This window comes from Hakea prostrata, chromosome 5 (genome assembly GCF_041222555.1).
Source record: "Hakea prostrata isolate BN-2017 chromosome 5, UWA_Hpros_2, whole genome shotgun sequence".
Taxonomy (NCBI): domain Eukaryota; kingdom Viridiplantae; phylum Streptophyta; class Magnoliopsida; order Proteales; family Proteaceae; genus Hakea; species Hakea prostrata.
This window is the reverse complement of record NC_142604.1, coordinates 18,704,810-18,727,574: the sequence shown is the minus strand read 5'-3', so window position 1 is coordinate 18,727,574 and position 22,765 is coordinate 18,704,810. Positions and strand designations below refer to the sequence as shown.

Sequence of the window (22,765 nt, the reverse complement as noted above, 5' to 3'; positions counted from 1 at the left end):
TGGGAACAATATTGATACAACCACAATCGGACAGACACAAAAGCAAGAGATGAAAGAAGCAGAATAGTAGGGACCCAACGCACAAAAAGCCACACAGAGGCACCCAGGCAGAAGGTCCCAGCAGGAAAGAACAACCCAGGGTGAGAGACCACCACCCCCCCACAAAGAAGTCCGAACCAAACAAAGAAAGAAAAAGGCAGGAAAGCCCCCGCCACAGGACCGCAACGAGCACCCGAGAGAAGGTAAGAGAGAAAGGGGAAAAGAAGAGTGTCGAAATCACAGACAAGACACGGCAGAGCACCAAAACTACGCCACAAACAAAGCACTAACACTAAAAGTCGGCCAGAATACCAACGAGCAGGACCCCCCCCAACACCCACAGACAAAAAAACGGATTGTACAAAAAGAAATAACAAAAAAGAAAAAAGAAAAAAATCCACTACACACTGTAATAAGAGAAACGAGGAAAAAGCAGTAGTAAGCAAGTAAGGTTGGTGCACAGTAGCGGAAACCCCACACACCGTCAACAGCCAAAGAGGCAAGAACACAGGATGATCACCACGGAGAGAAGTAAAAGACAGTGTAATTGTTGTTGGTCTAAAACGTAAAACACAAGCAAACAAATCGTCGAGTAGGTATTCCAGAATCAAAATGGTCCTGTTAGTCTGCTAGTTAAACCAAAAAGAATTAACAAAACACAAAAAAAGTTAATTTAGAAAACATTACGCTACCACTAGAGAACCACGTAAGCAAAACGGCAAAGACATCGAAAAGCACCAAACCACCACCACAGCCGCCAAACAAGGAGACCAGAAACCACCAAGAAGTTTCTGTTACGCCCCAACAAACACAAGAAAGGCGACAGCAGACAGCAACACACCAGGAGAAAAGAAAGAGACAGGTGAACATCAAGGAGCGGAAGACGGTAATCATGCCAACCCAGTGTTCTGAAAGTTGTGTGCCTGGTTTGGCGCAGGAGCAGAGGCACACAAGCGCAGAGCCCAAATGGTGGTGACGAAGGCGCCTTGCCTACCTGAGCAACGGAGGAGTCAGGCTTGGGTTGTTGGATTCGTAAAGACACAACCTGCAGACACGAAATGACCGCAGGTGGTGTGTGCGCTTACAATTATATGTTAGAACATTGATAATGAGAGACTATCAAACTTCTCTAGCACAATATGAAATGCAGGATCTAGACATGTTTATTGATCTTCTTCGCCTCTATGCACTTTCACTTCACCTCACCCCGAAAACGTGAACGAAATCTGAATGTTAGTCATAAATGAATCACTTAACCATTATGAAATTCTCATATCTAAGAGTTTGAGATTCACGGCTGGAATAGAAATGATTTGAAAATTAACGGGGTTTTCTAGATGATGAAAATATACTTGGAGCAATCAATGGAAGGGCTAATCTTGTAGGGAAGGTGGACACCACATTTGCCGGGAAGGTCTTGCAGCATTGCCTCCCTTGATTCCGGGAGTGGCTCTATAGGCATTCTTGAGACAACGACAAGCCACCCGACGGTCGAGTGGTTCTTGCGGGGCGGAGTTGAGTGCTTTCACGGAATCGCAACAAGCCCAAGACACCTTTCCTCCGTTGCGCGTAAAGGTGAGGCAAGAAGCCAATCGAGAGACCACTTGACCACATGTTAGGGCATCTCAGCATGTGGTGCTGCCACAACCATGCAAACCCAAACAAGGCACACAACCTTCAAGGACACTAGAATTGGCCATAGTTACACGTACTTCCAAGCTCCTTGATGTTCAATTGCTCTTTCTTTTCTCCTAGTGTTTTGCTAGATCAATGCAATGAGATACGCCTTTCTATGTGTTTATTTATAAGAGAAGGGTGTAACAAACTTCTTAGGTGGTTCTGGTCTCCTTGTTTGGCTTGGAGGATTGATGGTGGTTGAGATTTGAATGCTTTTCGATGTGTTTGTCGTTTTGCTTACGTGGATTCTCTCTAAAATGGTAAGCGTAAATGAATTTTCTAATTAACTTTTTTTTCGTTGGTTTTGATTAGAATTCTAATTTGAAAGAACAAACTAGCAGACTAACGGGACCATTTTGGGAATTTAGAGTCACCTACTCATTCGATTTGAGTTTGCTTGTGTTTTAGTTTTTAGAACCAACCTGTAATTACATATCTTACAACTTCAATCATCCAGTGGTGATCATCCATGTGGTTCTTGCACCCACTACATAAAGCATAGATTGACGAGTGTGTGGAAAGACCAATCAGCCCCTAGTGCAACCCAAAACCCTTGCGACTTAATATCTTTAGCGCACCCCATCGCTTCCATCTTCGTGCAAGACCGATGTGGGCGGTTGGTATTCTTTTTCTTTTAATATGTATAATTTCTTTGGTACAAATCCTGATTATAAATTATATGTCTATGGGAATGTTGAAGAAGGAGAAAAGAGTAATATGCATACGATATAGGTATAGTACGCTGAACATTACATAAAATGAGTGTAAATACAAGAATAGCTATTGTATTGAATGAAGACCGTAAGATTTTAGGAGTGACCAATCTAGGCCGTGTACCCGTGCCTAGCAAATTTTCAGAACACCTCATTCATTTCCCCTTTCTCAATCTTACCGCTTCTCTCCGAGTAAACATATCCAGTTAACCGTTGAAAATCCCATAAGAAATTCGAACGGGGCTTTCTAGACTTTTATTTTCAATTATCTTAATCGATTATAGTTCGGACTTAACTTTGATGGGGGGGTGAGAATGGGATCTATCTCAAAACACCTAGGAGTTGTTCATTTCAATGCTCAGAACCATTCATGACACAACAGTGAAACCTCTCACGCAGCAAGAGCTTATTTTGTGCGTTGGAGTCCCTACTATTCACGCGATGTATAATGCATCTCTCACCAATTTAGGAATGTCTATCCGATTGTGGTTATTTATAAATATTAGTTGCCAAGAAGAGAACTTCTTTTGACGTGCAACTTTTCTTCTTCCTATTGTTAATGAGATGGAAGCCGATGCCCAAAGGAACCTAGTTCGATAATGCTTTTCCACTTTAGTTGTTTAGCAAGTTTGTTGCTTGATACTCACAAATGACAAAATGGAATCCAACTAGGTGTATGTTTTTTAATTTTGGAGAGTAAAGTTCCTTTTTAATTCCTTAAAATTCACAGCCCCTTTGAATGAGTAGGTTATAATCTTTCAATATTATTATTTTTTTAATAATTAACACTTCTTAGGAGAGTGCTCTCTATAGATTGTTTATTAAACTTATTCTTATTTCATAATTGTACAAGAAATGCTTAGGGAACGTGTTTATCATACACTAAAAAAGTCCAAAACTTTTTAAAAGCATACAAACGTAAAAAAAAAAAAATGTTTCACAAAGAAATATTGTCGGAGAATTGTTATCAAACAATGACTTCTAGTAATTGCAAAAAAAGAAAAAATAATAACAAATAAAGGACCTATCCATAATTTATACAACCTAATTTGGTAGTGTCTTAGAAAAAGGGATTGTGAAGGCCATGGCTAGGCTAGGATCGCTGAAGCTGGGAGTCAAGTTCTTGAACGAGACTTGCTAATACAATTTCAATCTTGTCCTGTCAGAATATAAGAGTAGCTATTGTATTGAATTAGACTGTAAGATTTGAAGAATGATCAATCTAGGCCGTGTACTCTCTATCAAATTATCGGAACAATGTATAAATCATTCATTTCCCTTTCTCAATCTTACCGCTTTGCTCGAGTAACCATATCAAGTTAGCCGCTGAAAATCGCATAAGCAATTTGAACGGGGTTTCCAAGATCCTTATTTGCAATTATCATAATCAGTTGTAGTTTAGAGTTATCTTTGATTTGGGGGGGGGCGGATGGGATCTTTTCCAAAACACATAGGATTTGTTCATTTAAATGCTCAAGAACCATTCACGCCACAACAATGAAATCTCCGTAGCAAGAGTTTCTTTTGTACGTAGGAGTTCCAACTATGCACGCAATGTATAATGAATCTGTCACCAATTTAGAAACTCTATCTCGATTGTGGAAACAAAAAAAAAAACCCCCCCCAAAACACAACCCCCCCCCCACAAAAAAAACCCCAAAAATAAAAAAACCCAAAAAAAAAAAAACCCCCCACAAAAACCCCCCCCAAAAAAAAAACACCCAAAAAAAAAATAGTAGCTCTCACAAAAAGTGATTGTCAAGGCACCAGGGGCCAAGCGAAGCCGCCAAACCAAGCCCTGAACCGAGACGCAACACAACCAACGCCCCCGTACGAACACCCACAAGCGGGGACAGACAAAACAGGAGAGAAAAGGGGGACCATGCCCATCTATTACCCGAATATGGAAAATGAGTGCTTTTGAGTTTTAGTCTCTATAATAATATAAAGAAGGGCATTTAATGCGGAAGGAGGAATGAGCTTGCAATAAGGGGCAATGTTAATATTTATTTTGTAGAGTCACCCAAACTAAGAGATAGACAATTAGCTCAACTGCCTTACAATTATATGTTAGAACATTGATAACAAGAGACTATCAAACTTCTCTAGCACTAATGTGAAATTGCAGTATCTGGACATGTTTATTGATCTTCTTCGCCTCTAAGCACTTTCTCTTCACCTCACCCTGAAAGCATAACCAAATCTGAATGTTAGTCATAAAAGAATCACTTAAACATTATGAAATTCTCATATATAAGAGTTTGAGATTCACGGTAGGAATAGAATGGATTTGAAAATTCACAAGGTATTCTAGATGATGAAAATATACTTGGAGCAATCAATGGAAGGGCTAATCTTGTAGGGAAGGTGGACACCACATTTGCTGGGAAGTGCTGCAGCATTGCCTCCCTTGATTCCAGGAGTGGCTCTATAGGCATTCTTGAGACAACGACAAGCCACCCGACGGTCAAGAGTGGTTCTTGCGGAGAAGTTGAGTGCCCTCACGGAATCGCAACAAGCCCAAGACACCTTTCCTCCGTTGCGCAGAAAGGTGAGGCAAGAAGCCAATCGAGAGACCACTTGCCCACATGTCAGGGCATCTGCAGCATGTGGTGCTGCCACAACCATGCAAACCAAAACAAGGCACACAACCTTCAGGACACTAGAATTGGCCATAGTTACAAGTACTTCCAAGCTCCTTGATGCTCACTTGTATCTTTCTTTTCTCCTAATGTTTTGCTAGATCAATGCAATGACATACTCCTTTCTATGTGTTTATTTATAAGAGAAGGGCGTAACAGACTTCTTAGGTGGTTCTGGTCTCCTTGTTTGGCTTGGAAGATTGATGGTGGTTGAGATTTGAATGCTTTTCTATGTGTTTGTCATTTTGCTTGCGTGGATTCTCTCTAAAATGGAAAGCGTAAATGAATTTTCTAATTAAAATTTTTTGGTTAGTTTCACATTAGAATTCTAATTTGAATGAACAAACTGGCAGGCTATTGGGACCATTTTGGGAAGCCTGGGTCACATGCTCATTCGATTTGAGTTTCATTTTGTTTTAGTTTTTAGAACCAACCCGTATTTACATATCTAAATCATCAATCATCTAGTGGTGATCATCCATGTAGTTCTTGCACCCACTACATGAAGCATTGATAGACGAGTGTGTGGAAAGACCAATCAGCCCCTAGTGCAACCCAAAACCCTTGCGACTCAATATCTTTAGTGCACTCCCATCAATCTCCATCTTCGTGCAAGATCCATGTGGGCGGCTGTTATTCTTTTGTAATTTAATATGTATAATTTCTTTGGTACAATTCCTTATTATAAATTATATGTCTACGATAATGTTGAAGAAGGACAGAAAAGGGTAATATGCATAGGATATAGGTGTACACCATTGAACCGCATGGGAAAAAAAATTTGTTTGGATTAGGGGGTGGGGGGGGGGGGTTCTCCGGGGGGGGGGGGGGGGTTTTTTTTTTTTTTTTTTTTTTTTTCCTTGGGGGGATTACATAGAATGTGTGTAAATACAAGAATAGCTATTGTATTGAATTAAGACTGTAAGATTTTAGGAGTGACCAATCTAGGCCGTCTACTGTCTAGCAAATTTTCAGAACACATATATCATTCATTTCCCCTTTCTCAATCTTACCACTCCTCTCTGAGTAAACATATAAAGTTAGCCGTTGAAAATCCCATAAGAAAATAGAATGGAGCTTTCAAGATTTTTATTTTCAATTATCTTAATCAATTATAGTTCAGACTTAACTTTGATTGGGGTGGGGGGTGAGAATGGGATCTTTCTCAAAACACCTAGGAGTTGCTCATTTCAATGCTAAGGAACCATTCATGACACAACAATGAAACTTCCATGTAGGCGGTTGGTATTCTTTCTTATTTTAATATGTTTCATTTCTTTTGTACAAATATTGACTATAAATCAAATGTCCATGGGAATGTCGGAGAGGGGACAAGAAAGAGTATATCATACGATGATATTGGTGTACACCTTGAACATTACAAGGAACCCCTATAAAAACAAGAGTAGTTATTCTATTGAATTCGATTGTAAGATTTGAAGGGTGATCATTCTAGCGTACTCTCTATCAAATTATCGATACATATATCATTCATCCCTTTTCATCACCGTTTTTGCTCCGACATATCAAGTTAGCCGTTGAAAATCTCATAAGCAATTTGAACGGGGCAAGACAAATTTATTTGCAATTATCATAGTCAGTTATAGTTTAGACTTATCTTTGATTGGGGGGGGGAATGGGATATTTCTCAAAACACCTAGGATTTGTTCATTTCAATGCTCATGAACCATTCAAACCACAACAGTGAAATCTCTTGTTGCAAAAGCTTCTTTTGTCCGTAGGATTTCCAACTATGGACGTGATGTATAATGAATCTCTCACCAATTTAGAAAGTCTATCTGATTGTGGTTATTTATCAAAATTAGTTGCCAAGAAGAGAACTTCTTTTGACCTACAAACCTTTTCTTATACCTATTGTTAATGAGATGGAAGTTGATGAGTCCAAAAAGAACCTAGTTCAGAACAGTTTTCCGCTTTAGTTGTTTAGCAAGTTTGTTCCTTGATACTCGCAAATGACAAATGGAATCCAACCAGGTGTATCTTTTTTAATTTGATGTTTTTATTTTTGGAGAGTAAAGTTTCTTTTATTTCCTTAAAATTCATAGCCCCTTTCAATGAGTATGTTATAATCTTTCAAAATATATATTTTTTAATTATTAATACTTAGGAGAGTGTTGTCTATAAATTGTTTATTAAACTTATTCTTATTTCGTAATTCTTCAAGAAATGCTTAGGGAATGTGTAATGTTCAGGTGTATACTTTTTTAATTTTATGTTTTTTATTTTTGGAGAGTAAAGTTTCTTTTATTTCCTTAAAAATAATAGCCCCTTTCAATGAGTATGTTATAATCTTTCAATATATATATTTTTTTAATAATTAATACTTAGGAGAGTGCTCTCTACAAATTGTTTATTAAAATTATTCTTATTTCGTAATTGTTCAAGAAAAGCTTAAGGAATGTGTTTATCATACACTAAAAAAAATTCCAAAACTTTTTTAAAGGATACAATCGTTAAAAATTAAAAAAATTAAAAATAAAAAATAAAAAATAAAAACACAATTATTTTTTAACAAATAAAGGACCTGTCCATAATTTATACAACCTAATTTAGTAGTGTCTTAGAAAAACTGATTGTCAAGGCCATCGCTAGGCTGGGCTCAGTGAAGCTGCCAGTCAAGCCCTTGAATCGAGAGTTGCTAATACAATCTAATCTTGTCTCCCTTCTTGTTTGTCCCAAAACATTGTTTATGAGACTTTTTTTTTTTCATGTCGGTTTGGCTTGTTTATGCACGTTATAGCCCACACTTTAAAAATGCTAAAAAGGATGTATAAAATTTACCACAATGATGGTTTACAAATAAACAACGGGGATGGGAGATTTGAAATCAAATCACTTGGTGTGACAAGGGGAAGCGTTCTTAGTATTGTATGGTAATGTTCTAATGGCCAAATCGGCAACATGGCACAAATTTGCCCTTCGATATCCCTAGAAAACTATTTACTTCTCTATTCTTTTATCCACCATCATACGTTAAGAATCAAGAAAATGCAACTTAGGTGTTGGGCACCCACGTTTACCAACACCAAGACATTTCCAAACACGAATGTACCACCATGCCCATCTATTACCCGAATATGGAAAATGAGTGCTTTCGATTTTTAGTCTCTATAATAATATAAAGAAAGGCAAATTTTTTGCGGAAGGAGGAATGAGTTTGCAATAGGGGCAATGTTAATATTTATTTTGTAGACTCACCCAAACTAGGAGATAGACAACCAGCTCAACTGCCTTACAATTATATATTAGAACATTGATAACGAGAGACTATCAAACTTCTCTAGCACTAATGTGAAATTGCAGGATCTAGACATGTTTATTGATCTTCTTCGCCTCTAAGCACTTTCACTTCACCTCACCCTGAAAACATAACCAAATCTGAATGTTAGTCATAAAAGAATCACTTAACCATTATGAAATTCTCATATCTAAGAGTTTGAGATTCACGGTAGGAATAGAAAGGATTTGAAAATTCACGGGGTTTTCTAGATGATGAAAATATACTTGGAGCAATCAATGGAAGGGCTAATCTTGTAGGGAAGGTGGACACCACATTTGCCGGGAAGTGCTGCAGCATTGCCTCCCTTGATTCCGGGAGTGGCTCTATAGGCATTTTTGAGACAACGACAAGCCACCCGACGATCAGGAGTGGTTCTTGCGGCGGAGTTGAGTGCCCTCACGGAATCGCAACAAGCCCAAGACACCTTTCCTCCGTTGCGCAGAAAGGTGAGGCAAGAAGCCAATCGAGAGACCACTTGCCCACATGTCAGGGCATCTGTAGCATGTGGTGCTGCCACAACCATGCAAACCAAAACAAGGCACACAACCTTCAGGACACTAGAATTGGCCATAGTTACAAGTACTTCCAAGCTCCTTGATGCTCACTTGTCTCTTTCTTTTCTCCTAATGTTTTGCTAGATCAATGCAATGACATACGCCTTTCTATGTGTTTATTTATAAGAGAAGGGCGTAACAAACTTCTTAGGTGGTTCTGGTCTCCTTGTTTGGCTTGGAAGATTGATGGTGGTTGAGATTTGAATGCTTTTCGATGCGTTTGTCGTTTTGCTTGTGTGGATTCTCTCTAAAATGGAAAGCGTAAATGAATTTTCAATTTAACTTTTTTTTGTTGGTTTCACATTAGAATTCTAATTTGAATGAACAAACTGGCAGGCTAACGGGACCATTTGGGAAGCCTGGATCACCTACTCATTCGATTTGAGTTTGGTTCTGTTTTAGTTTTTAGAACCAACCCGTATTTACATATCTTAAAACTTCAATCATCTAGTGGTGATCATCCATGTGGTTCTTGCACCCACTACATGAAGCATTGATAGACGAGTGTGTGGAAAGACCAATCAGCCCCTAGTGCAACCCAAAACCCTTGCGACTCAATATCTTTAGTGCACTCCCATCAATTTCCATCTTCGTGCAAGATCCGATGTGGGCGGTTGGTATTCTTTTTGTTTTAATATGTATAATTTCTTTGGTACAAATCCTGATTATAAATTATATGTCTATGGGAATGTTGAAGAAGGAGAAAAAGAGTAATATGCATAGGATATAGGTGTACACCATTGAACATTACATAAAATGAGTGTAAATACAAGAATAGCTATTGTATTGAATGAAGACTGTAAGATTTTAGGAGTGACCAATCTAGGCCGTGTACTGTCTAGCAAATTTTCAGAACACTCATTCATTTCCCCTTTCTCAATCTTACCGCTTCCTCTCTGAGTAAACATATCCAGTTAACCGTTGAAAATCCCATAAGAAATTCGAACGGGGCTTTCTAGACTTTTATTTTCAATTATCTTAATCGATTATAGTTCAGACTTAACTTTGATGGGGGGGGTGAGAATGGGATCTATCTCAAAACACCTAGGAGTTGTTCATTTCAATGCTCAGGAACCATTCATGACACAACAGTGAAACCTCTCAGTAGCAAGAGCTTATTTTGTGCGTTGGAGTCCCTACTATTCACGCGATGTATAATGCATCTCTCACCAATTTAGAATGTCTATCCGATTGTGGTTATTTATAAATATTAGTTGCCAAGAAGAGAACTTCTTTTGACGTGCAACCTTTTCTTCTTCCTATTGTTAATGAGATGGAAGCTGATGCTCCAAAGGAACCTAGTTCGGAACAGTTTTCCACTTTAGTTGTTTAGCAAGTTTGTTGCTTGATACTCACAAATGACAAAATGGAATCCAACTAGGTGTATGTTTTTTAATTTTGGAGAGTAAAGTTCCTTTTAATTCCTTAAAATTCACAGCCCCTTTGAATGAGTAGGTTATAATCTTTCAATATTATTATTTTTTTAATAATTAACACTTCTTAGGAGAGTGCTCTCTATAGATTGTTTATTAAACTTATTCTTATTTCATAATTGTTCAAGAAATGCTTAGGGAACGTGTTTATCATACACTAAAAAAAGTCCAAAACTTTTTAAAAGCATACAAACGTAAAAAAATAAAAAATGTTTCCGCAAAGAAATATTGTCGTAGATTTGTTATCAAACAGACTCTAGTAATTGCAAAAAAGAAAAAAATAATAACAAATAAAGGACCTATCCATAATTTATACAACCTAATTTGGTAGTGTCTTAGAAAAAGGGATTGTGAAGGCCATGGCTAGGCTAGGGGATCAGAAAGCTGGGCAGTCAAGTTCTTGAACAGAGACTTGCTAATACAATTTCAATCTTGTCTGCCTGTAAATATAAGAGTAGCTATTGTATTGAATTAGATTGTAAGATTTGAAGAGTGATCAATCTAGGCCGTGTACTCTCTATCAAATTATCAGAACAGATAAATCATTCATTTCCCCTTTCTCAATCTTACCGTTTTCGCTCGAGTAACCATATCAAGTTAGCCGTTGAAAATCGCATAAGCAATTTGAACGGGGCTTCCAAGATCTTTATTTGCAATTATCATAATCAGTTATAGTTGAGAGTTATCTTTGATTTGGGGGGGTGGGCGGATGGGATCTTTCCAAAAACACATAGGATTTGTTCATTTAAATGCTCAGGAACCATTCACGCCACAACAGTGAAATCTCCTGTAGCAAGAGTTTCTTTTGTACGTAGGAGTTCCAACTATGCACGCAATGTATAATGAATTTGTCACCAATTTAGAAACTCTATCTGATTGTGGTTATTTATCAAAATTAGTTGCCAAGAAGAGAACTTCTTTTGAAATACAAAACTTTTCTTCTTCCTCATGTTAATGAGATGGAAGTAGATGTGTCCAAAAAGAACATAGTTCAAAACAGTTTTCCGCTTTTGTTGTTTAGCAAATTTGTTGCTTTATACTAGCAAATGACAAAATGGAATTCAACCAGGTGTATCCTTTTTTAATTTTGTGTCTTTATTTTTGGAGAATAAAGTTTATTTTAGTAGCTCTTAGAAAAAGTGATTGTCAAGGCTATCGCTAGGTTGGGCTCAATGAAGCTGCCAGTCAAGCCCTTGAACCGAGACTCGCTAACACAATCTAATCTTGTCTCCCTTCTTGTTTCCTTTTTTATCTTGAATCATCCTCCTCACAATGTCGGGGACATTTGACAAAACATTGGGTATGAGACAAAAAAATTTTTTTTTTTTTTTTTTTGCATGTCGGTTTGGCTTGTTTTTGCACGTTATAGCCCACAATTTAAGAATGCTAAAAAGGTTGTATAAAATTTACAAGAATGTTGGTTTACAAATAAACAACGAGGATGGGAGATTTGAAATCAAATCACCTGGTGTGACAAGGGGAAGCGTTCTTAGTATTGTATGGTAATGTTCTAATGGCCAAATCGGCAACATGGCACAAATTTGCCCTTCAATATACATAGAAAACTATTTGCTTCTCTATTCTTTTATCCACTTTCATATAATAAGAATCAAGGAAATGCTACATAGGGGTTGGGCGCCCACGTTTACCTACACCAAGACATTTCCAAACACGAATTTACCACCATGCCAATCTATTACCCGAATATGGAAAATGAGTGCTTCCGAGTTTTAGTCTCTATAATAATATAAAGAAAGGAAAATTTTATGCGTAAGTAGGAATGAGTTTGCAAGAAGGGGCAATGTTAATATTTATTTCGTAGAGTCACCAAAACTAGGAGACAGCACAACCAGCTCAACTGCCTTACAATTATATGTTAGAACATTGATAATGAGAGACTATCAAACTTCTCTAGCACTAATGTGAAATTGCAGGATCTAGACATGTTTATTGATCTTCTTCGCCTCTATGCACTTTCACTTCACCTCACCCTGAAAACGTAACGAAATCTGAATGTTAGTCATAAAAGAATCACTTAACCATTATGAAATTCTCATATCTAAGAGTTTGAGATTCACGGTCGGAATAGAAATGATTTGAAAATTAACGGGGTTTTCTAGATGATGAAAATATACTTGGAGCAATCAATGGAAGGGCTAATCTTGTAGGGAAGGTGGACACCACATTTGCCGGGAAGTGCTGCAGCATTGCCTCCCTTGATTCCGGGAGTGGCTCTATAGGCATTCTTGAGACAACGACAAGCCACCCGACGGTCGGGAGTGGTTCTTGCGGGCGGAGTTGAGTGCTTTCACGGAATCGCAACAAGCCCAAGACACCTTTCCTCCGTTGCGCAGAAAGGTGAGGCAAGAAGCCAATCGAGAGACCACTTGACCACATGTTAGGGCATCTGCAGCATGTGGTGCTGCCACAACCATGCAAACCCAAACAAGGCACACAACCTTCAGGACACTAGAATTGGCCATAGTTACACGTACTTCCAAGCTCCTTGATGTTCACCTGTCTCTTTCTTTTCTCCTAGTGTTTTGCTAGATCAATGCAATGAGATACGCCTTTCTATGTGTTTATTTATAAGAGAAGGGCGTAACAAACTTCTTAGGTGGTTCTGGTCTCCTTGTTTGGCTTGGAGGATTGATGGTGGTTGAGATTTGAATGCTTTTCGATGTGTTTGTCGTTTTGCTTACGTGGATTCTCTCTAAAATGGTAAGCGTAAATGAATTTTCTAATTAACTTTTTTTCGTTGGTTTTGATTAGAATTCTAATTTGAAAGAACAAACTAGAGGAGACTAACGGGACCATTTTGGGAATTCTGGGTCACCTACTCATTCGATTTGAGTTTGCTTGTGTTTTAGTTTTTAGAACCAACCTGTAATTACATATCTTACAACTTCAATCATCCAGTGGTGATCATCCATGTGGTTCTTGCACCCACTACATAAAGCATAGATTGACGAGTGTGTGGAAAGACCAATCAGCCCCTAGTGCAACCCAAAACCCTTGCGACTTAATATCTTTAGCGCACTCCCATCAGTTTCCATCTTCGTGCAAGACCGATGTGGGCGGTTGGTATTTTTTTTTCTTTTAATATGTATAATTTCTTTGGTACAAATCCTGATTATAAATTATATGTCTATGGGAATGTTGAAGAAGGAGAAAAAAGAGTAATATGCATACGATATAGGTATAGTACGCTGAACATTACATAAAATGAGTGTAAATACAAGAATAGCTATTGTATTGAATGAAGACTGTAAGATTTTAGGAGTGACCAATCTAGGCCGTGTACTGTCTAGCAAATTTTCAGAACACTCATTCATTTCCCCTTTCTCAATCTTACCGCTTCTCTCTGAGTAAACATATCCAGTTAACCGTTGAAAATCCCATAAGAAATTCGAACGGGGCTTTCTAGACTTTTATTTTCAATTATCTTAATCAATTATAGTTCAGACTTAACTTTGATGGGGGGGGGTGAGAATGGGATCTATCTCAAAACACCTAGGAGTTGTTCATTTCAATGCTCAGGAACCATTCATGACACAACAGTGAAACCTCCAGTAGCAAGAGCTTATTTTGTGCGTTGGAGTCCCTACTATTCACGCGATGTATAATGCATCTCTCACCAATTTAGAATGGCTATCCGATTGTGGTTATTTATAAATATTAGTTGCCAAGAAGAGAACTTCTTTTGACGTGCAACCTTTTCTTCTTCCTATTGTTAATGAGATGGAAGCTGATGCTCCAAAGGAACCTAGTTCGGAACAGTTTTCCACTTTAGTTGTTTAGCAAGTTTGTTGCTTGATACTCACAAATGACAAAATGGAATCCAACCAGGTGTATCTTTTTTAATTTTGGAGAGTAAAGTTCCTTTTAATTCCTTAAAATTCACAGCCCCTTTGAATGAGTAGGTTATAATCTTTCAATATTATTATTTTTTTAATAATTAACACTTCTTAGGAGAGTGGTCTCTATAGAATGTTTATTTAACTTATTCTTATTTCATAATTGTTCAAGAAATGCTTAGGGAACGTGTTTATCATACACTAAAAAAAGTCCAAAACTTTTTAAAAGCATACAAACGTAAAAAAAAAAAAATGTTTCCGCAAAGAAATATTGTCGTAGATTTGTTATCAAACAGACTCTAGTAATTGCAAAAAAGAAAAAAATAATCACAAATAAAGGACCTATCCATAATTTATACAACCTAATTTCGTAGTGTCTTAGAAAAAGGGATTGTGAAGGCCATGGCTAGGCTGGGATCAGTAAAGCTGGCAGTCAAGTTCTTGAACGAGACTTGCTAATACAATTTCAATCTTGTCTGCCTGTAAATATAAGAGTAGCTATTGTATTGAATTAGACTGTAAGATTTGAAGAGTGATCAATCTAGGCCGTGTACTCTCTATCAAATTATCAGAACAGATAAATCATTCATTTCCCCTTTCTCAATCTTACCGTTTCTACTCAGAGTAACCATATCAAGTTAGCCGTTTAAAATCGCATAAGCAATTTGAACGGGGCTTCCAAGATCCTTATTTGCAATTATCATAATCAGTTGTAGTTTAGAGTTCTTTGATTTGGGGGGGGGGCGGATGGGATCTTTCCAAAAACACATAGGATTTGTTCATTTAAATGCTCAGGAACCATTCACGCCACAACAATGAAATCTCCTGTAGCAAGAGTTTCTTTTGTACGTAGGAGTTCCAACTATGCACGCAATGTATAATGAATCTGTCACCAATTTAGAAACTCTATCTGATTGTGGTTATTTATCAAAATTAGTTGCCAAGAAGAGAACTTCTTTTGAAATACAAAACTTTTCTTCTTCCTATTGTTAATGAGATGGAAGTAGATGTGTCCGAAAAGAACATAGTTCAAAACAGTTTTCCGCTTTTGTTGTTTAGCAAATTTGTTGCTTTATACTGGCAAATGACAAAATGGAATTCAACCAGGTGTATCCTTTTTTAATTTTGTGTCTTTATTTTTGCAGAATAAAGTTTATTTTAGTAGCTCTTAGAAAAAGTGATTGTCAAGGCTATCGCTAGGTTGGGCTCGGTGAAGCCGCCCGGTCAAGCCCTTGAACCGAGACTTGCTAACACAATCTAATCTTGTCTCCCTTCTTGTTTTTTTTATCTTGAATCATCCTCCTCACAATGTCGGGGACATTTGACAAAACATTGGGTATGAGACAAAAAAAAAAATTTTGTTATAGCCCACAATTTAAGAATGCTAAAAAGGTTGTATAAAATTTACAAGAATGTTGGTTTACAAATAAACAACGAGGATGGGAGATTTGAAATCAAATCACCTGGTGTGACAAGGGGAAGCGTTCTTAGTATTGTATGGTAATGTTCTAATGGCCAAATCGGCAACATGGCACAAATTTGCCCTTCAATATACATAGAAAACTATTTGCTTCTCTATTCTTTTATCCACTTTCATATAATAAGAATCAAGGAAATGCTACATAGGGGTTGGGCGCCCACGTTTACCTACACCAAGACATTTCCAAACACGAATTTACCACCATGCCAATCTATTACCCGAATATGGAAAATGAGTGCTTCCGAGTTTTAGTCTCTATAATAATATAAAGAAATGAAAATTTTATGCGTAAGTAGGAATGAGTTTGCAAGAAGGGGCAATGTTAATATTTATTTCGTAGAGTCACCAAAACTAGGAGACAGACAACCAGCTCAACTGCCTTACAATTATATGTTAGAACATTGATAATGAGAGACTATCAAACTTCTCTAGCACTAATATGAAATTGCAGGATCTAGACATGTTTATTGATCTTCTTCGCCTCTATGCACTTTCACTTCACCTCACCCTGAAAACGTAACGAAATCTGAATGTTAGTCATAAAAGAATCACTTAACCATTATGAAATTCTCATATCTAAGAGTTTGAGATTCACGGTCGGAATAGAAATGATTTGAAAATTAACGGGGTTTTCTAGATGATGAAAATATACTTGGAGCAATCAATGGAAGGGCTAATCTTGTAGGGAAGGTGGACACCACATTTGCGGGAAGTGCTGAGATTGCCTCCCTTGATTCCGGGAGTGGCTCTATAGGCATTCTTGAGACAACGACAAGCCACCCGACGGTCGGAGTGGTTCTTGCGGCGGAGTTGAGTGCTTTCACGGAATCGCAACAAGCCCAAGACACCTTCCTCCGGCGAGAAAGGTGAGGCAAGAAGCCAATCGAGAGACCACTTGACCACATGTTAGGGCATCTGCAGCATGTGGTGCTGCCACAACCATGCAAACCCAAACAAGGCACACAACCTTCAGGACACTAGAATTGGCCATAGTTACACGTACTTCCAAGCTCCTTGATGTTCACCTGCTCTTTCTTTTCTCCTAGTGTTTTGCTAGATCAATGCAATGAGATACGCCTTTCTATGTGTTTATTTATAAGAGAAGGGCGTAACAAACTCTTAGGTGGTTTGGTCTCCTTGTTTGGCTTGGAGGATTGATGGTGGTTGAGATTTGAATGCTTTTCGATGTCTTTGTCGTTTGCTTACGTGGATTCTCTCTAAAATGGTAAGCGTAAATGAATTTTCTAATTAACTTTTTTCGTTGGTTTTGATTAGAATTCTAATTTGAAAGAACAAACTAGCGGACTAACGGGACCATTTTGGGAATTCTGGGTCACCTACTCATTCGATTTGAGTTTGCTTGTGTTTTAGTTTTTAGAACCAACCTGTAATTACATATCTTACAACTTCAATCATCCAGTGGTGATCATCCATGTGGTTCTTGCACCCACTACATAAAGCATAGATTGACGAGTGTGTGGAAAGACCAATCAGCCCCTAGTGCAACCAAAAACCCTTGCGACTTAATATCTTTAGCGCACTCCCACAGTTTCCATCTTCGTGCAAGACCGATGTGGGCGGTTGGTATTCTTTTTCTTTTAATATGTATAATTTCTTTGGTACAAATCCGATTATAAATTATATGTCTATGGGAATGTTGAAGAAGGAGAAAAAAGAGTAATATGCATACGATATAGGTATAGTACGCTGAACATTACATAAAATGAGTGTAAATACAAGAATAGCTATTGTATTGAATGAAGACTGTAAGATTTTAGGAGTGACCAATCTAGGCCGTGTACTGTCTAGCAAATTTTCAGAACACTCATTCATTTCCCCTTTCTCAATCTTACCGCTTCTCTCTGAGTAAACATATCCAGTTAACCGTTGAAAATCCCATAAGAAATTCGAACGGGGCTTTCTAGACTTTTATTTTCAATTATCTTAATCGATTATAGTTCAGACTTAACTTTGATGGGGGGGTGAGAATGGGATCTATCTCAAAACACCTAGGAGTTGTTCATTTCAATGCTCAGGAACCATTCATGACACAACAGTGAAACCTCCAGTAGCAAGAGCTTATTTTGTGCGTTGGAGTCCCTACTATTCACGCGATGTATAATGCATCTCTCACCAATTTAGAATGGCTATCCGATTGTGGTTATTTATAAATATTAGTTGCCAAGAAGAGAACTTCTTTTGACGTGCAAGCTTTTCTTCTTCCTATTGTTAATGAGATGGAAGCTGATGCTCCAAAGGAACCTAGTTCGGAACAGTTTTCCACTTTAGTTGTTTAGCAAGTTTGTTGCTTGATACTCACAAATGACAAAATGGAAAGACCAACCAGGTGTATGTTTTTAATTTTTTTTGGAGAGTAAAGTTCCTTTAATTCCTTAAAACAAGCAGAAAAAGTCAAGAAATGCTTAGGGAACGTGTTTATCATCAAAAAAGTCCAAAACTTTAAAAGCATACAAACGTAAAAAATAAAAAATGTTTCCGCAAAGAAATATTGTCGTAGATTTGTTATCAAACAGACTCTAGTAATTGCAAAAAAGAAAAAAATAATCACAAATAAAGGACCTATCCATAATTTATACAACCTAATTTCGTAGTGTCTTAGAAAAAGGAATGGTGAAGGCCATGGCTAGGCGGGGAGCGAGAAAGGGGGGAGTCAAGTTCTTGAAAACGAGACTTGCTAATACAATTTCAATCTTTCTGTAAATATAAGAGTAGCTATTGTATTGAATTAGATTGTAAGATTTGAAGAGTGATCAATCTAGGCCGTGTACTCTCTATCAAATTATCAGAACAGATAAATCATTCATTTCCCCTTTCTCAATCTTACCGTTTCCCTCCGAGTAACCATATCAAGTTAGCCGTTTAAAATCGCATAAGCAATTTGAAGGGCTTCCAAGATCCTTATTTGCAATTATCATAATCAGTTGTAGTTTAGAGTATCTTTGATTTGGGGGGGGCGGATGGGATCTTTCCAAAAACACATAGGATTTGTTCATTTAAATGCTCGGAACCATTCACGCCACAACGGTGAAATCTCCTGTAGCAAGAGTTTCTTTTGTACGTAGGAGTTCCAACTATGCACGCAATGTATAATGAATCTGTCACCAATTTAGAAACTCTATCTGATTGTGGTTATTTATCAAAATTAGTTGCCAAGAAGAGAACTTCTTTTGAAATACAAAACTTTTCTTCTTCCTATTGTTAATGAGATGGAAGTAGATGTGTCCGAAAAAGAACATAGTTCAGAACAGTTTTCCGCTTTTGTTGTTTAGCAAATTTGTTGCTTTATACTGGCAAATGACAAAATGGAATTCAACCAGGTGTATCCTTTTTTAATTTTGTGTCTTTATTTTTGCAGAATAAAGTTTATTTTAGTAGCTCTTAGAAAAAGTGATTGTCAAGGCTATCGCTAGGTTGGGCTCAAGTGAAGCCGCCAGTCAAGCCCTTGAACCGAGACTTGCTAACACAATCTAATCTTGTCTCCCTTCTTGTTTTTTTTATCTTGAATCATCCTCCTCACAATGTCGGGGACATTTGACAAAACATTGGGTATGAGACAAAAAAATTTTTTTTTTTTTTTTTTTTGCATGTCGGTTTGGCTTGTTTTTGCACGTTATAGCCCACAATTTAAGAATGCTAAAAAGGTTGTATAAAATTTACAAGAATGTTGGTTTACAAATAAACAACGAGGATGGGAGATTTGAAATCAAATCACCTGGTGTGACAAGGGGAAGCGTTCTTAGTATTGTATGGTAATGTTCTAATGGCCAAATCGGCAACATGGCACAAATTTGCCCTTCAATATACATAGAAAACTATTTGCTTCTCTATTCTTTCATCCACTTTCATATAATAAGAATCAAGGAAATGCTACATAGGGGTTGGGCGCCCACGTTTACCTACACCAAGACATTTCCAAACACGAATTTACCACCATGCCAATCTATTACCCGAATATGGAAAATGAGTGCTTCCGAGTTTTAGTCTCTATAATAATATAAAGAAATGAAAATTTTATGCGTAAGTAGGAATGAGTTTGCAAGAAGGGGCAATGTTAATATTTATTTCGTAGAGTCACCAAAACTAGGAGACAGACAACCAGCTCAACGCCTTACAATTATATGTTAGAACATTGATAATGAGAGACTATCAAACTTCTCTAGCACTAATATGAAATTGCAGGATCTAGACATGTTTATTGATCTTCTTCGCCTCTATGCACTTTCACTTCACCTCACCCTGAAAACGTAACGAAATCTGAATGTTAGTCATAAAAGAATCACTTAACCATTATGAAATTCTCATATCTAAGAGTTTGAGATTCACGGTCGGAATAGAAATGATTTGAAAATTAACGGGGTTTTCTAGATGATGAAAATATACTTGGAGCAATCAATGGAAGGGCTAATCTTGTAGGGAAGGTGGACACCACATTTGCCGGGAAGTGCTGCAGCATTGCCTCCCTTGATTCCGGGAGTGGCTCTATAGGCATTCTTGAGACAACGACAAGCCACCCGACGGTCGGGAGTGGTTCTTGCGGGCGGAGTTGAGTGCTTTCACGGAATCGCAACAAGCCCAAGACACCTTTCCTCCCGTTGCGAGAAAGGTGAGGCAAGAAGCCAATCGAGAGACCACTTGACCACATGTTAGGGCATCTGCAGCATGTGGTGCTGCCACAACCATGCAAACCCAAACAAGGCACACAACCTTCAGGACACTAGAATTGGCCATAGTTACACGTACTTCCAAGCTCCTTGATGTTCACACTGTCTCTTTCTTTTCTCCTAGTGTTTTGCTAGATCAATGCAATGAGATACGCCTTTCTATGTGTTTATTTATAAGAGAAGGGCGTAACAAACTTCTTAGGTGGTTCTGGTCTCCTTGTTTGGCTTGGAGGATTGATGGTGGTTGAGATTTGAATGCTTTTCGATGTCTTTGTCGTTTTGCTTACGTGGATTCTCTCTAAAATGGTAAGCGTAAATGAATTTTCTAATTAACTTTTTTTCGTTGGTTTTGATTAGAATTCTAATTTGAAAGAACAAACTAGCAGACTAACGGGACCATTTTGGGAATTCCGGGTCACCTACTCATTCGACTTGAGTTTGCTTGTGTTTTAGTTTTTAGAACCAACTCTGTAATTACATATCTTACAACTTCAATCATCCAGTGGTGATCATCCATGTGGTTCTTGCACCCACTACATAAAGCATAGATTGACGAGTGTGTGGAAAGACCAATCAGCCCCTAGTGCAACCCAAAACCCTTGCGACTTAATATCTTTAGCGCACTCCCATCAGTTTCCATCTTCGTGCAAGACCGATGTGGGCGGTTGGTATTCTTTTTTCTTTTAATATGTATAATTTCTTTGGTACAAATCCTGATTATAAATTATATGTCTATGGGAATGTTGAAGAAGGAGAAAAAGAGTAATATGCATACGATATAGGTATAGTACGCTGAACATTACATAAAATGAGTGTAAATACAAGAATAGCTATTGTATTGAATGAAGACTGTAAGATTTTAGGAGTGACCAATCTAGGCCGTGTCTTGTCTAGCAAATTTTCAGAACACTCATTCATTTCCCCTTTCTCAATCTTACCGCTTCTCTACGAGTAAACATATCCAGTTAACCGTTGAAAATCCCATAAGAAATTCGAACGGGGCTTTCTAGACTTTTATTTTCAATTATCTTAATCGATTATAGTTCAGAATTAACTTTGATGGGGGGGTGAGAATGGGATCTATCTCAAAACACCTAGGAGTTGTTCATTTCAATGCTCGGGAACCATTCATGACACAACAAGTGAAACCTCTCAGTAGCAAGAGCTTATTTTGTGCGTTGGAGTCCCTACTATTCACGCGATGTATAATGCATCTCTCACCAATTTAGAATGTCTATCCGATTGTGGTTATTTATAAATATTAGTTGCCAAGAAGAGAACTTCTTTTGACGTGCAACCTTTTCTTCTTCCTATTGTTAATGAGATGGAAGCTGATGCTCCAAAGGAACCTAGTTCGGAACAGTTTTCCACTTTAGTTGTTTAGCAAGTTTGTTGCTTGATACTCACAAATGACAAAATGGAATCCAACTAGGTGTATGTTTTTTAATTTTGGAGAGTAAAGTTCCTTTTAATTCCTTAAAATTCACAGCCCCTTTGAATGAGTAGGTTATAATCTTTCAATATTATTATTTTTTTAATAATTAACACTTCTTAGGAGAGTGGTCTCTATAGATTGTTTATTAAACTTATTCTTATTTCATAATTGTACAAGAAATGCTTAGGGAACGTGTTTATCATACACTAAAAAAAGTCCAAAACTTTTTAAAAACATACAAACGTAAAAAAACAAAAAATGTTTCCACAAAGAAATATTGTCGTAGAATTGTTATCAAACAGACTCTAGTAATTGCAAAAAAGAAAAAAATAATAACAAATAAAGGACCTATCCATAATTTATACAACCTAATTTCGTAGTGTCTTAGAAAAAGGGATTGTGAAGGCCATGGCTAGGCTGGGATCAGTGAAGCTGGGAGTCAAGTTCTTGAACAGAGACTTGCTAATACAATTTCAATCTTGTCTGCTTGTAAATATAAGAGTAGCTATTGTATTGAATTAGATTGTAAGATTTGAAGAGTGATCAATCTAGGCCGTGTACTCTCTATCAAATTATCAGAACAGATAAATCATTCATTTCCCCTTTCTCAATCTTACCGTTTCTGCTCAGAGTAACCATATCAAGTTAGCCGTTTAAAATCGCATAAGCAATTTGAACAGGGCTTCCAAGATCCTTATTTGCAATTATCATAATCAGTTGTAGTTTAGAGTTCTTTGATTTGGGGGGGGGGGCGGATGGGATCTTTCCAAAAACACATAGGATTTGTTCATTTAAATGCTCAGGAACCATTCACGCCACAACAGTGAAATCTCCTGTAGCAAGAGTTTCTTTTGTACGTAGGAGTTCCAACTATGCACGCAATGTATAATGAATCTGTCACCAATTTAGAAACTCTATCTGATTGTGGTTATTTATCAAAATTAGTTGCCAA

The 22,765-nt window shown here is 37.5% G+C and overlaps 2 pseudogenes; both read right to left on the bottom strand.

Moving 5' to 3' along the window:
• Positions 1-4,524: 4,524 nt before the first annotated feature.
• Positions 4,525-5,105, bottom strand: LOC149015600 (non-specific lipid-transfer protein pseudogene; annotated as a pseudogene).
• A 3,342-nt stretch (positions 5,106-8,447) lies between these two features.
• LOC149015599 (non-specific lipid-transfer protein pseudogene) lies at positions 8,448-8,943 on the bottom strand (annotated as a pseudogene).
• Between the last annotated feature and the right edge of the window lie 13,822 nt (positions 8,944-22,765).